General features: G+C 41.2%; 1 protein-coding gene across 1 annotated transcript in view; it reads right to left on the bottom strand.

Moving 5' to 3' along the window:
* LOC129857949 (dedicator of cytokinesis protein 2-like) overlaps window positions 1-13,186 on the bottom strand; it is a 165,304-nt gene that overhangs the window by 52,660 nt on the left and 99,458 nt on the right. The window lies entirely within an intron of this gene.

Genomic DNA, 13,186 nt, shown 5'->3' with positions numbered 1-13,186 from the left:
TTATATTATATCTAAATGGTCTTTATGTAAAAGCGCATTTAAAAAAATTATACTTTCATTTTCTCAATTTGAATTACATTTGACAAAAACTCATATACACGACCAAATGTAGACACCTGCTCGTCGAACATCTCATTCCAAAATCATGGAGATTAATATGGAAGTGGTCCCCCCCTTTGCTGTTACAACAGCCTCCCCTCTTCTGGGAAGGCTTTCCACTAGATGTTGGAACATTGCTGGGGGACTTGATTCCATTCAGCCGCAAGAGCATTAGTGAGGTCGGGCACTGATGTTGGGCGATTAGGCCTTGGTCGCAGTCGACGTTCCAATTCAGTCCAAAGGTATTCAATGTGGTTGAGGTCAGGGCTCTGTGCAGGCCAGTCAAGTTCTTCCACACCGATCTTGACAAACCATTTCTGTATGGACCTCGCTTTGTGCATGGGGCATTGTCATGCTGAAACAGTAAAGGGCCTTCCTCAAAGTTGGAAGCACAGAATTGTCTAGAATGCCATTGTATGCTGTAGCGTTAAGATTTCCCTTCACTAGAACTAAGGGGCCTAGCCCAAATCATGAAAAAAAGCCCCAGACCATTATTCCTCCTCTACCAAACTTACAGTTGGCACTATGCATTTGGACAGGTAACGTTTTCCTGGCTTCCGTCAAACCCAAATTTGTCCGTCGTACTGCCAGATGGCGAAGCGTGATTCATCACTCCAGAGAACACGTTTCCACCGCTCCAGAGTCTTATGTCATCCATAGAACATTCTTCAAAGAGTCTTGACGCTCATCCAAGTGCCTCCAGGTGCTTTTTGGCGAGCTTGAGTCGACTTCTTGGAGAAATGGGTCCCGTTAGGTACGGCGAAAACCAAACACTGCATTCCACAGTAAGAACCTCATAGTAGCAGTGTGATGGTTTGGGGATGCTTTGCTGCCTCAGTGACTTGCCATCATTGAAGGAACCATGAATTCTGCTCTGTATCAGAGAATTCTAAAGGGGAATGTCAGGCCATTCGTCCATGAGCTGAAGCTGGAGCGCATCTAGGTCAAAAGAAATGTATGTATCCCCAAAAACAAACGCAAAGTGATATGTGGTATTGGGACTTTTAGCTGGAAGGATCAAACTAATCGAAATGATTAACAGTAACATAATTCTCCTATCTCCAATTTAAGATGGGTCTTCCCACTGGGCAAAAACTGGTTGACTCAACATTGTTTCCACGTAATTTCAACCAAATAATTCAATGTGACGACATTGAATCAACTTGGATGACTTGGATTGAGTGGATTTGCAAAAACGTCATTGGAATTTTGTATTTTTCAAACCAAACGTTTAACTTACATCCAATGACATGGTGAATCTGTTGGCTGGTTTGAATTTCGAATTCACATTAGTTGACAACTCAACCAGATGTAAACCAAAACTAGACGTTGAACCGACGTCTGTGCGCAGCGGGTTGTTGTGATGAGGCGGCACATAAAGGGTTAAACTCTCCACACCACAATCACCTCAGAGAGAGGAGAGGAGCAAGGACAGGGGAATCTTTCGGATCATCCCTCAATCCCTCCCTCTTCCACCCCCATCTCGCTCTCTTCAGTCCCACTTTCCTCCTCCTCATATGTCCGTCTCTTTCCGCACCTCTAGGTCCTCCCACCCTCTTTTCTCTCTCTGTCACTGTACCATCCTGCTTTCTAGACACATCTGCTCACCTCTTCTATCCCTCGCTCTCTCTCAATTTAATTCAATTCAAGAGGCTTTACAGGCACGGGGAACATATGTTTACATTGCCAAGGCAAGTGAAATGGATAAACAAAAGTGAAAAAAAATATAAAAAGTGAACAGTAAATATTACACTCACACAAGTTACAAAAGAATAAAAGACATTTTAAATGTCATATTATGTCTGTATATAGTGTTGTAGTTATGTGCAAGTAGTTAAAGTACAAAAGGGAAAATAAATAAATATGGGTTGTATTTACAATGATTGTTCACTGCTTGCCCTTTTCTTGTGGCAACATGTCACAAATCTTGCTGCTGTGATTGCACACTGTGGTATTTCACCCAATAGACAGGGGAGTTAATCAACATTTGATTTGTTTTCTAATTCTTTGTGGATCTGTGTAATCTGAGGGAAATATGTGTCTCTAATATGGTCATACATTTGGCAGGAGGTTAGGAAGTGCAGCTCAGTTTCCACCTCATTTTGTGGGCAGTGTGCACATAGCCTGACTTCTCTTGAGAGCCAGGTCTGCCTTCGGCGGCCTTTCTCAATAGCAAGGCTACGCTCACTTCCCTCTCTTTCCATCTCTCTCTCAGTATACAGTGCCGGCGGAAAGTATTCAGACCCCTTGTCTTTTTTCACATTTTATTACGTTACAGCTTTATTCTAAAATTGATTAAATAGCTTTTTTCCCTCGTCAATCTACACACAATACACCAAAAACGTTTTGGTACCCTTCCCCAGATCTGTGCCTTCACACAGTCCTGTCTCTGAGCTCTACGGACAATTCATTTGACCTCGTGGATAGGTTTTTGCTCTGTCATGCACTGTCAACTGTGGGACCTTATATAGACAGGTGTGTGCCTTTCCAAATCATGTCCAAGCAAGTTGTAGAAACATCTCAAGGATGATCAATGGAAACAGGATGCACCTGAGCTCAATTTGGAGTCTAATAGCAAAGGGTCTGAGTACTTATGTAAATAAGGTATTTCTGTTTTTTTATTTTTCACACATTTGCAAAAAACTTTTTTCGCTTCTTCATTATGGGATAATGTGTGATGATTGCTGAGGATTCTTATTTATTTAATCAATTTTAGAATAAGGCTGTAACGTAACAAAATGTGGAAAAAGTCAAGGGATCTGAATACTTTATATACTGTATATATATATATATATATATATATATATATACAGTATATAAAGTATTCAGATATATATACCTGTCTCTATGTATCTGTCTTTATGTCTATCTCTGGTTGGTAGTGACGGAGTGAGATGGGACGGGGCCTGAAAGATGAGAGAGGGGGAGCGAAGGAGTGATAGATGATGGATGATATTTTCAGACAGAGAGATTTCAAAAAAAATATATATATTTAATGGGAATGTGTGTGTGTGTGTGCACTTGCACGCATGCACAAACACATACACACATATAAAACCGCGAACATACCTCAGGAGGTTGGTGGAACTTTAATTGGGGAGAACGGTCTTGTGGTAATGGCTGGAGCGGAATTGTTGTGGAATGGTATCAAATACGTCAAACACATGGTTTCCATGGTTTCCATGTGTTTGACGCCATTCCATTTGCTCCGTTCCGGCCATTATTATTAGCCGTTCTCCCCTTCGCAGCCTCCTGCGGAACACACACACACACACACACACACACACACACACACACACACACACACACACACACACACACACACACACACACACACACACACACACACACACACACACACACACACACACACACACACACACACACACACACACACACACACACACAAACACATTTATATTCCACTGCTGGAAGCACATTGTTCTCTCATATCTCAGCCAGATCACTCAAGATTGACTTTGAAATTGGATGTCTGTCCATGTCCTGAGGACATCGGGAAATGCCTTCAAAAACTAGGGTGAACAGTAAACGCTTTTACCATCAAATAGGCTTGGGTTTTCCTAGGGTGTTGTAGAAGGGGGTGGTGGATGAGCGTAATCCGATGACTCTGGGCCCGAAGGTTGTTTGTTCAATCCCAGTGGTAAACACTCATTTAAAATGTTTATGTTTTAACCCTAACCCAAACCTTAATCCCATGACTACGGCTCCGAAGTTCGCGCATTCCATCCCAGAGGTAGACACAATTGATTATTTAATTTTTTATACCCTATCCCATACCTTAAACCTTAACGTCTAAATTTGACGTTTGGAGAAATGTGGATAAACGTACGACTCTGAAGCCAGATTGGTAAAACCGTGAGATGTTGTTGTATATCTACCCTGAAAGTGGAAACGCCTCGAGGGCTACCCTTTAGCAATCACCACAGGAGCATTGCATTCTCTCTGACATACACATATATATGCGCACGCACGCACGCACGCGCACGCACACACACACACACACACACACACACACACACACACACACACACACACACACACACACACACACACACACACACACACACAAAGCCTAATCATCGTGACACACCCAAAAAAATGCAGGCACACATTTAGACCAGCCAGGTCACTCCAGATCCCCTGTGAAATTAGACATCCGTCGAGGTAAGCATGACGTAAGGATATGGCCACTAGGGGCAACGGTGAGCGCTAATAATAGTATTTAACAAGATTTTTTGACTACCTCACCTCTGTAACCCACACATACAATTATCTGTAAGGTACATCAGTCAGGCAGTGAATTTCAAACACAAATTCAACCACAAAGACCAGGGAGGTTTTCATATGCCTCGCAAAGAAGGGCACCTATTGGTAGATGGATAAAACAAAGAAAGCAGACATTGAATATCCCTTTGAGCATAGAGAAGTTATTGATTACATGCTGGATGGTGTATCAATACACCCAGTCACTACAAAGATACAGACCTCCTTCCTAACTCAGTTGCTGGAGAGGAAGGAAACCTCTCAGGGATTTCACCATGAGGACAATGGTGACTTTAAAACAGTTACAGAGTTAAGGCTGTGATAGGATAAAACTGAGAATAATAATATTCCAAAATATTGTTTGCAACAAGGCACTAAAGTAATACTGCAAAAAATGTGTCAAAGAAATTCACTTTTTGTCCTGAGGCAAATCCACCACAAAACATCACAGAGTACCACACTTCATACATTTAAGCACGGTTACGCTTGTAATCATTAAGGACTGGGGACTTTTTCAGGATAAAAAAGAAACGGAATAGATTTAAGCACAGGCAAAATCCATGCGGAAAACCTGGTTCCACCAGACAATGGGAGATGAATTTACCTTTCAGCAGGACAATAACATTGGATTTGCTTACCAAGAATACAGTGAATGTTCCTAAATGGCCGAGTTACAGCTGTGAGTTAAATCTACATGAAAATCTATGGCAAGACCAGAATATCATTGTCTAGCAATGATCAAAAACCAATCTGACAGAACTTGAAGAACTTTGAAAAGGGCAAATGTTGCACAATCTAGGTGAGGAAAGCTCTTAGAGACGTACCCAGAAAGACTCCAATGGTCCATCTACAAAGTATTAACTCAGGCATGTGAATACTTATGTAAATTTGATATTTCTGTATTTCATTTTAAATACATTCTAAATACATTTGTAAAACATTTTAAAACATGTTTTTGCCTTGTCATTTGGAGGTATTGTGTGTAGATGGGTGAGAGGGAAACAAATATTTTGAATTCATGCTGTCACACAATAAAATGTGCAATAAGTCAAGCGGTATGAATAGTGTAGATAAGGCCAGCAAGATAGCTAGCCAAGGGTAGCATGCTAACTCGCTACACTGACAGCTGTCAGTTCCCTATTTGTTGATTTTTCTCCACTCCACGTGGAAATCACCACGTCGTTCATTCTCACCCCAATTCGTGAATATGTATAAGTGGCTTGAGTCATTCTTCAGAGGTGGAACGTTAACGAGTACTTACGCTCTAGGGCAGGAATTATGTTGAAATAGGGGTGGTATCACCCACTAGTGGGGGCCTTTAACCATTCCGAATTTAATGGCTAGAAATGTGACGTTTGGACGTCTGATTCTGCAGTGAGACTGTGAGAGCGTGTTGATTCAGACACACAGACTCAGACACACAGAAAGACACACACAGACACACACATATAGAAACAGACACACACACACACATTCAGGCACGCTGACACACACACACACACACACACACACACACACACACACACACACACACACACACACACACACACACACACACACACACACACACACACACACACACACACACACACACACACACAGACAAAAAATGCCTGCACAACGCACAAATCCAGACAGCGTCTCGGTGGGTAATGTTGGTTACATAAAGCTTTAATTAGGAAGTGATATTTCAGCTCTGTGAGCAACGTGCTGCTTATCCCTCTATCTCTCCCTGGTAGAACATGACACCAGACACCCTGTCAAGATCCAACCTCTTTCATCTCTTTTCCTCGTTTCTTCCATTGCGCCACCCCTCCCCACCCCTCCTCACCCCTCCTCTGTCTGAACTGGAAAAAAAGGTGTTGTGCTCTGTGTGTTTACTGTGACACGCTGCCAACCCGAATGCTTGATGTGTCCGGCACATAAGCGCGCACGCACAAACACACGTGCTCACGCACAGACAAAAAAAAGACACAAATAAATGCCAGCACGCATTCACACACGGAACTGCAAACAACCAAACAAATCCTTTCCCAAGAGTCAACTTCAACTTCAGATAACTCAGCTCAACTTCTAGAGCTCTCTCTCTCTTTCTCTCTGTCCTTCTCCCTCTCCGACAGTGTTCAAGTGAGAACGGCTGATTACTAATAGGATTATCAACAGGATGAACTACACGCACACACACACACACACACACACACACACACACACACACACACACACACACACACACACACACACACACACACACACACACACACACACACAAACGTAACGGAGGCAGTGCGAGAGCACAAACAAACAAGTAGTGAGTTCACTACATATTGACGGTCTATCCTAGATAGAGTAGGTGGGGGAGGGGGGTTGGGGCCAGCAGTTCATTGGCTTACTTCCCTGTAATTGGTAGTCTCTGAGAAATTAACACAGTCCTCAATCTCTTTACCCACCCTCCAAAACACACACACACACACACACACACACACACACACACACACACACACACACACACACACACACACACACACACAGCTCTAGTCCTGTCCAGGATCTTATGTAACTGCCAAGAGATTATTGAAAAAGCAGGACACAGATGCTCGGCTGGGGATTTTGCTCCCTCCTCTCTTTCTCATTCTCTTTCTCTCCATTCATCTGTCTGTCTCCATCCTCCCTTACCCCCTTTCTCTTTTATAGAACTAAAATCAAAGACAGATTTCAGCAGGACAGCAGCCAGGTCGCTCAAGATCCATTTAGAAATCCGACATCGGTCAGGAGATGTCTTCAAAACCGGCCATTAGGGTCAACGGTGAGCTCTTTTACCATCAAGGGTTTCGCTAGGGCGCTGTGAACAAGGGTGGCGGATGGGCATAAGCCACGAGCTCCGGCTCCGAGGGTCGGGTGTATAATCCCAGTGTTAGTCACTTGTTTTATTTAAATAAATAACGCAACCCTGTCCCGAACCTTAACCCTTAACTTAACCATTCAGGATGAAAAACTTAACCTTGGAGTTGTTGTTGTTTGAATCCTATACCAAACCTCAGCTCTTAACTTAACCTTTCGGAATCAGTGCCTAAACTTAACCAGCCGCAAAGCGCCGGTGACAGCAGCAGCCGCCGCAGCAGGAAGAGCATCCCAGGATGTCCAAAACATCAACACACTGGATGTTTAGAGCAACTTCGAAATGTCACATTTGGAGAAACGCGGACAAACGTTCGGAATCGGAAGTCAAAGTGGTCGAACCGTGAGTTCTCGTTGAGGACAGAACATTATCGGGCACGGTTTTGTCAGTAGAGAATAACGCATCTTAAGAAAAACAGATCCACACAAAGTAATACAATTGCACCTAACACCGACAGGCAGACAGACAGGCAGACAGAGAAACAGACAGGAGACATGAATACAGAGACCGATGTTATTTTAGACTGACAGTCATGCACCGAGACATGCAATCAACCACACCGCAGGACAGAAGAGGCCCTTGTTGTCATTAAATTATCTCTGCCACATTCTCTCTCTGCCACATTCTCTCTTTTTTCTCTCCATCACCTGAGCGTTTGTTGAATGAAGGAGGAAGGGGGAGAGTTAGAGTGAGCCACAGGGAGAGAGTTAGAGAGGGATAGCGAGAGAGAGAGAGAGGGTTTGAGAGAGGCGGGTAGGATAGGAGCAGTGTAATCAGCTGGTGTGTTTGCATGTCAGAGAGTACTGATTAGACAGATCAATGACTTCACAGCTCAACGTCTCTCCGTCGGGTACAAAGAGATCTATCAAGCCCTTTTTCTAACAACCCCGGCTAACGCCCTGAGATACTTAGCGAGGGAAGGAGGAAGGGAGTGATGGATGGGTGGGGGAGGAGAGGGGAATAAGGTAACGACAGGGAGAGAGTCTGAGATGAGAGAAATGGGAATAGAATTTAGACACATTAGCCTGACCCCTAAAATGACAACCCTCATCTCCACTCCTCCTTACCTCCTCCCTCCCTATTTCCCTCTGTCTTCGTCTTGCAGTAATGTGCTCCTTTTCTCATCACAACATCCTCCAAATCAAATTACAGAGAGCTTAGAGAGGGAAAACACTCCTCGCCCTCCTTGCCGTGCAGGATGTGTGTGTGTGTGTGTGTTTGTCTACATGTGAGATTCATCTCGCACATAACATAAAGGTGTATTGCAATTATTGTGCATTGGGGATGGTGGTGAATACATGTTTTAAAACTTTTTTATTTATTTAACCTGGATTTTGACAGGGAAGTCATACAGAGACGAGTGTCTCTATTATATGTGAGTCCTGTATTAATACATCAAACACATACAATATACACAATTACAAAACATATTAAGAATAAACAGACACATTTATCAATGTCTCCGATCATTGCTCTGAACCGACCAAGGGGGACCAGAACATCTCATTTCAGAGAGGTCTGTAAGTTGTTCCACATAAAGGGCACAAAAAAACCTAAAAGCAGCTTCATCCAACTCTGTGGAGACCGAATGGGCCTCCAGTGTTATTTTTTTATTTGACTTTTATTTAACTACGCAAGTCAGTTAGGAACAAATTCTCATTTACAATGACGGCGTACCCCGGCCACAACCTAACCCGGGACAACACTGGGCCAATTGTGCGCCACCCTATGGGACTCCCAATCACGGCCGGTTGCGATACAGCCTGGAATCAAACCAGGGTCTGTAGTGACGCCTCTAGCACTGAGATGCATCTCCTTAGACCGCTGCGCCACTCCAAGCTTGAGACCGGGGTTTCGTCATTCGTGAGTCTAAATTGAATGAATGACGATAGATACATAGGAGGTTTCTGCGTGAGTGCTTTACAGATGAACACAAGAAGATGTGACTCTCTCCTTACGTACCAAGACGCCCAATCCACTTCTTGATACAAAACACAATGGTGAGTTCTATAAGTATCACGATGGAAAACAGCATCTAGTGGTTTAAGTGTGGATGCTGCTGCATGCAGATAGATAATATCACCATAATCTAAAATAGACAAAAAAGTGGCCTGGACAATTTATTTTCTATGAACAAAAGTCAGACATGTAAAAGAAACCAACCTTGAACGTCAACTTCTTCACCAGCTCAGTGACATGTTTTTTAAATGACAGTTTGTCATCAAGCCAGAGACCAAAATATGTGAATAATGGAACTCGCTCAATTTGTGTACCGTTCAAACTAGTCATTACAAATTCATTTAAATCTGGGTTATGGGACCTAGAAAAAGCATGCATTTTGTTTCGTTTGCATTTCGCACTAACTTTAGATCCAACAGTGACCTCTGCAGTGATTGAAAATCAGACTTCAAATATGAAAAAGCTTGGCCAACCGAAGGAGCAACTGAATACTGTATCATCTGCACAGAATGTATTACTTTTTTTTACAGCATTACCAATGTTATTTACATATATTGTAACACTTACACAGACACACACGCACGCAGGCGCATACACACACACGCACGCACGCACGCACGCACGCACGCACGCACGCACGCACACACACACACACACACACACACACACACACACACACACACACACACACACACACACACACACACAGTTATCCCCCTGCTCATCTCAGCAGAGATCAATTGAAACTCGACACAAGGTGAGTCGACAACTTTTCTGCGTCGCATACATCACCGGTTATTTTTGGCAGGGGTCAGAACATTCAGATACACACTTTATCAGGGGACATCCGAGGGAACACACACACATATTCATAACACCCCAATTTATCACTGATTATACAAGGGAGTCTCCAAAAAGAGAAAGCCGCGAATAAAGACACACACAGAAACATTCACCATTCAACAATCAGAAAAACAAGTTGCCTTCTCTCTTATGATCTCTCTTTCCTTTCCTCTCCATCCCTCGATCTCTTTCCATGTCACACGAGAGGTCCCGCTCCTCTCTCTAGTGGGTAAACTACCGATGTATGCATCTCTTGTATCAAACTCTTTTCACACGCTCCCTTCACAAGTCACCTCTCTCTAACTTGCACTTGTGAACGGGAGAGACTGAGCGAGAGGAAGGGTGAGAAACAGAGAGAGGGAGGGGGGAGAAGGAGCGAGGGGAGTCCTAAATAGCTTCTCAGACACTTGAGACCCAGAAACAGAGAACAGTGAGAGAGGGAGAGCGAGAGAAGGGGGGAAAGAGGGACAGTAAGACAAGTACAGACAGAAGGACATCAGCAATAGAGCATGTAACACATCAGACTGAAATACAGAGATATATTGATAGATATAGTAAGATATAGAGAGATATAGATAGATATAGTGAGATATAGATAGATCGATAAAGTAAGATATAGAGAGATTTAGATATAGATAGATATGGTAAGATATAAAGAGACATAGACAGATATAGATAATGTAGATATAGTAAGATATAGAGATATAGATATAGTAAGATATAGATAGATATAGATATAGAGAGATACAGTAAGATATAGAGAGATATAAAGAGATATAGACAGATATAGATAGATAAATAAAGATATAGAGATATTTAGATATAGATAGATATGGTAAGATATAAAGAGATATAGACAGATATAGATAACGTAGATATAGTAAGATATAGAGAGATATAGACATATATAGTAAGATGTAGATATGGTAAGATATAAAGATATAGAGAGATATAGATAGATATAGTAAGATATAGATAGATAGATATAGTGAGATATAGAGAGATATAGATAGATATAGATAGATATAGTAAGATATATATATAGATAGATAGAGTGAGATATAGATAGATATAGAAAGATATAGTAAGATAGAGAGAGATATAGATTTAGATAGATATAGTAAGATATAGAAAGATATAGAGAGATATAGCTGGATATAGTAAGATAAAGATACATATAGTAAGATATACAGTTGAAGTCGGAAGTTTATATAAATTTAGATTGGAGTCATTAAAACTCATTTTTCAACCACTTCACACATTTCTTGTTAACAAACTATAGTTTTGGCAAGTCGTTTAGGCCATCTACTTTGTGCATGACACAAGTAATTTTACCAACAATTGTTTACAGACAGATTATTTCACTTATAATTCACTGTATCACAAATCCAGTGGGTCAGACGTTTACATACACTATGTTGAATGTGCCTTTAAACAGCTTGAACAATTCCAGAAAATGATGGCTTTAGAAGCTTCTGATAGGCTAATTGACATCATTTGAGTCAATTGTAGGTGTATCTGTGGATGTATTTCAAGGCCTACCTTCAAACTCAGTGCCTCTTTGCTTGACATCGTGGGAAAATCAAAAGAAAATTCACAACTCAATTTAGAATTGACCCCGACCCTGACACGCAAATGCACACACTTGCACATACGCACATACACATAGACGGATACATGCACGTACATACAAACACACACACACACACACACACACACACACACACACACACACACACACACACACACACACACACACACACACACACACACACACACACACACACACACACACACACACACACACACACACACACACACACACACACACACTCCCTCGACCGCTCTATTTATTGATTCCCTGCATTTCTCTGCTCCTTAACACTCTCTTTGGCACTCTAGCTCTCCCATTCTCCATCTACCTACTGTATATCCATCTATATCTATATCTTACTATATCTATCTATATTTATGTATATCTATCTATATCTTACTATATCTTACTATATCTAACTATATATATCTATATCTTATTATATATATCTATATGTTATTATACACTGCTCAAAAAATGGCCTGTCTCCTGGTAGCGCCTCCATGCTCTGGACACTACGCTGACAGACACAGCAAACCTTTTTGCTACAGCTCGCATTGATGTGCCATCCTGGATGAACTGCACTACCTGAGCCACTTGTGTGGGTTGTAGACTCCATCTCATGCTACCACTAGAGTGAGAGCACTGCCAGCATTCAAAAGTGACCAAAACATCAGCCAGGAAGCATAAGAACTGAGAAGTGGTCTATGGTCACCACCTGCAGAATCACTCCTTTTTTGGGGGTGTCTTGTTAATTGCCTATAATTTCCACCTTTTGTCTATTCCATTTGCACAACAGCATGTGAAATTTATTGTCAATCAGTGTTGCTTCCTAAGTGGACAGTTTGATTTCACAGAAGTGTGATTGACTTGGAGTTACATTGTGTTGTTTAAGTGTTCCCTTTATTTTTTTGAGCAGTGTATATACATACATATATCTATCTATCTATACCTTACCATATCTCTATCTATATCTTACTATATCTATCTGTATCTTACTATATCTATCTATATCTATCTATGTCTTACTATATCTATCTATATCTTACTATATCTTACTATTTCTATCTATATCTATATCTTACTATATCTATCTATATCTTACTATATTTATCTATATCTATATCTTATTATATATCTATCTATCTATCTATCTATCTATATCTATAGATATTTTACTATATCTATCTATATTTACTATATCTTTCTATATTTTACTATATCTTACTATATCTATGTATATCTTACTATATCTATCTATGTCTATTTATATCTTACTATATCTATCAATATCTATCTACACTACCATTCAAAAGTTTGGGGTCACTTGTTTTAGGAAAGAAAAGCACATTTTTTGTCCATTAAAATAACATCAAATTGATCAGAAATACAGTGTAGACATTGTTAATGTTGTAAATGACTATTGTAACTGGAAACGACAATTTTTTTTATGGAATATCTAAATAGGCATGCAGAGGCTCATTATCAGCAACCATCACTCCTGTGTTCCA

Source organism: Salvelinus fontinalis, chromosome 6, assembly GCF_029448725.1.
Source record: "Salvelinus fontinalis isolate EN_2023a chromosome 6, ASM2944872v1, whole genome shotgun sequence".
Lineage (NCBI taxonomy): Eukaryota > Metazoa > Chordata > Actinopteri > Salmoniformes > Salmonidae > Salvelinus > Salvelinus fontinalis.
Note: the sequence above shows the minus strand (reverse complement) of the source record. Positions and strands in the feature narration are given on the sequence as shown.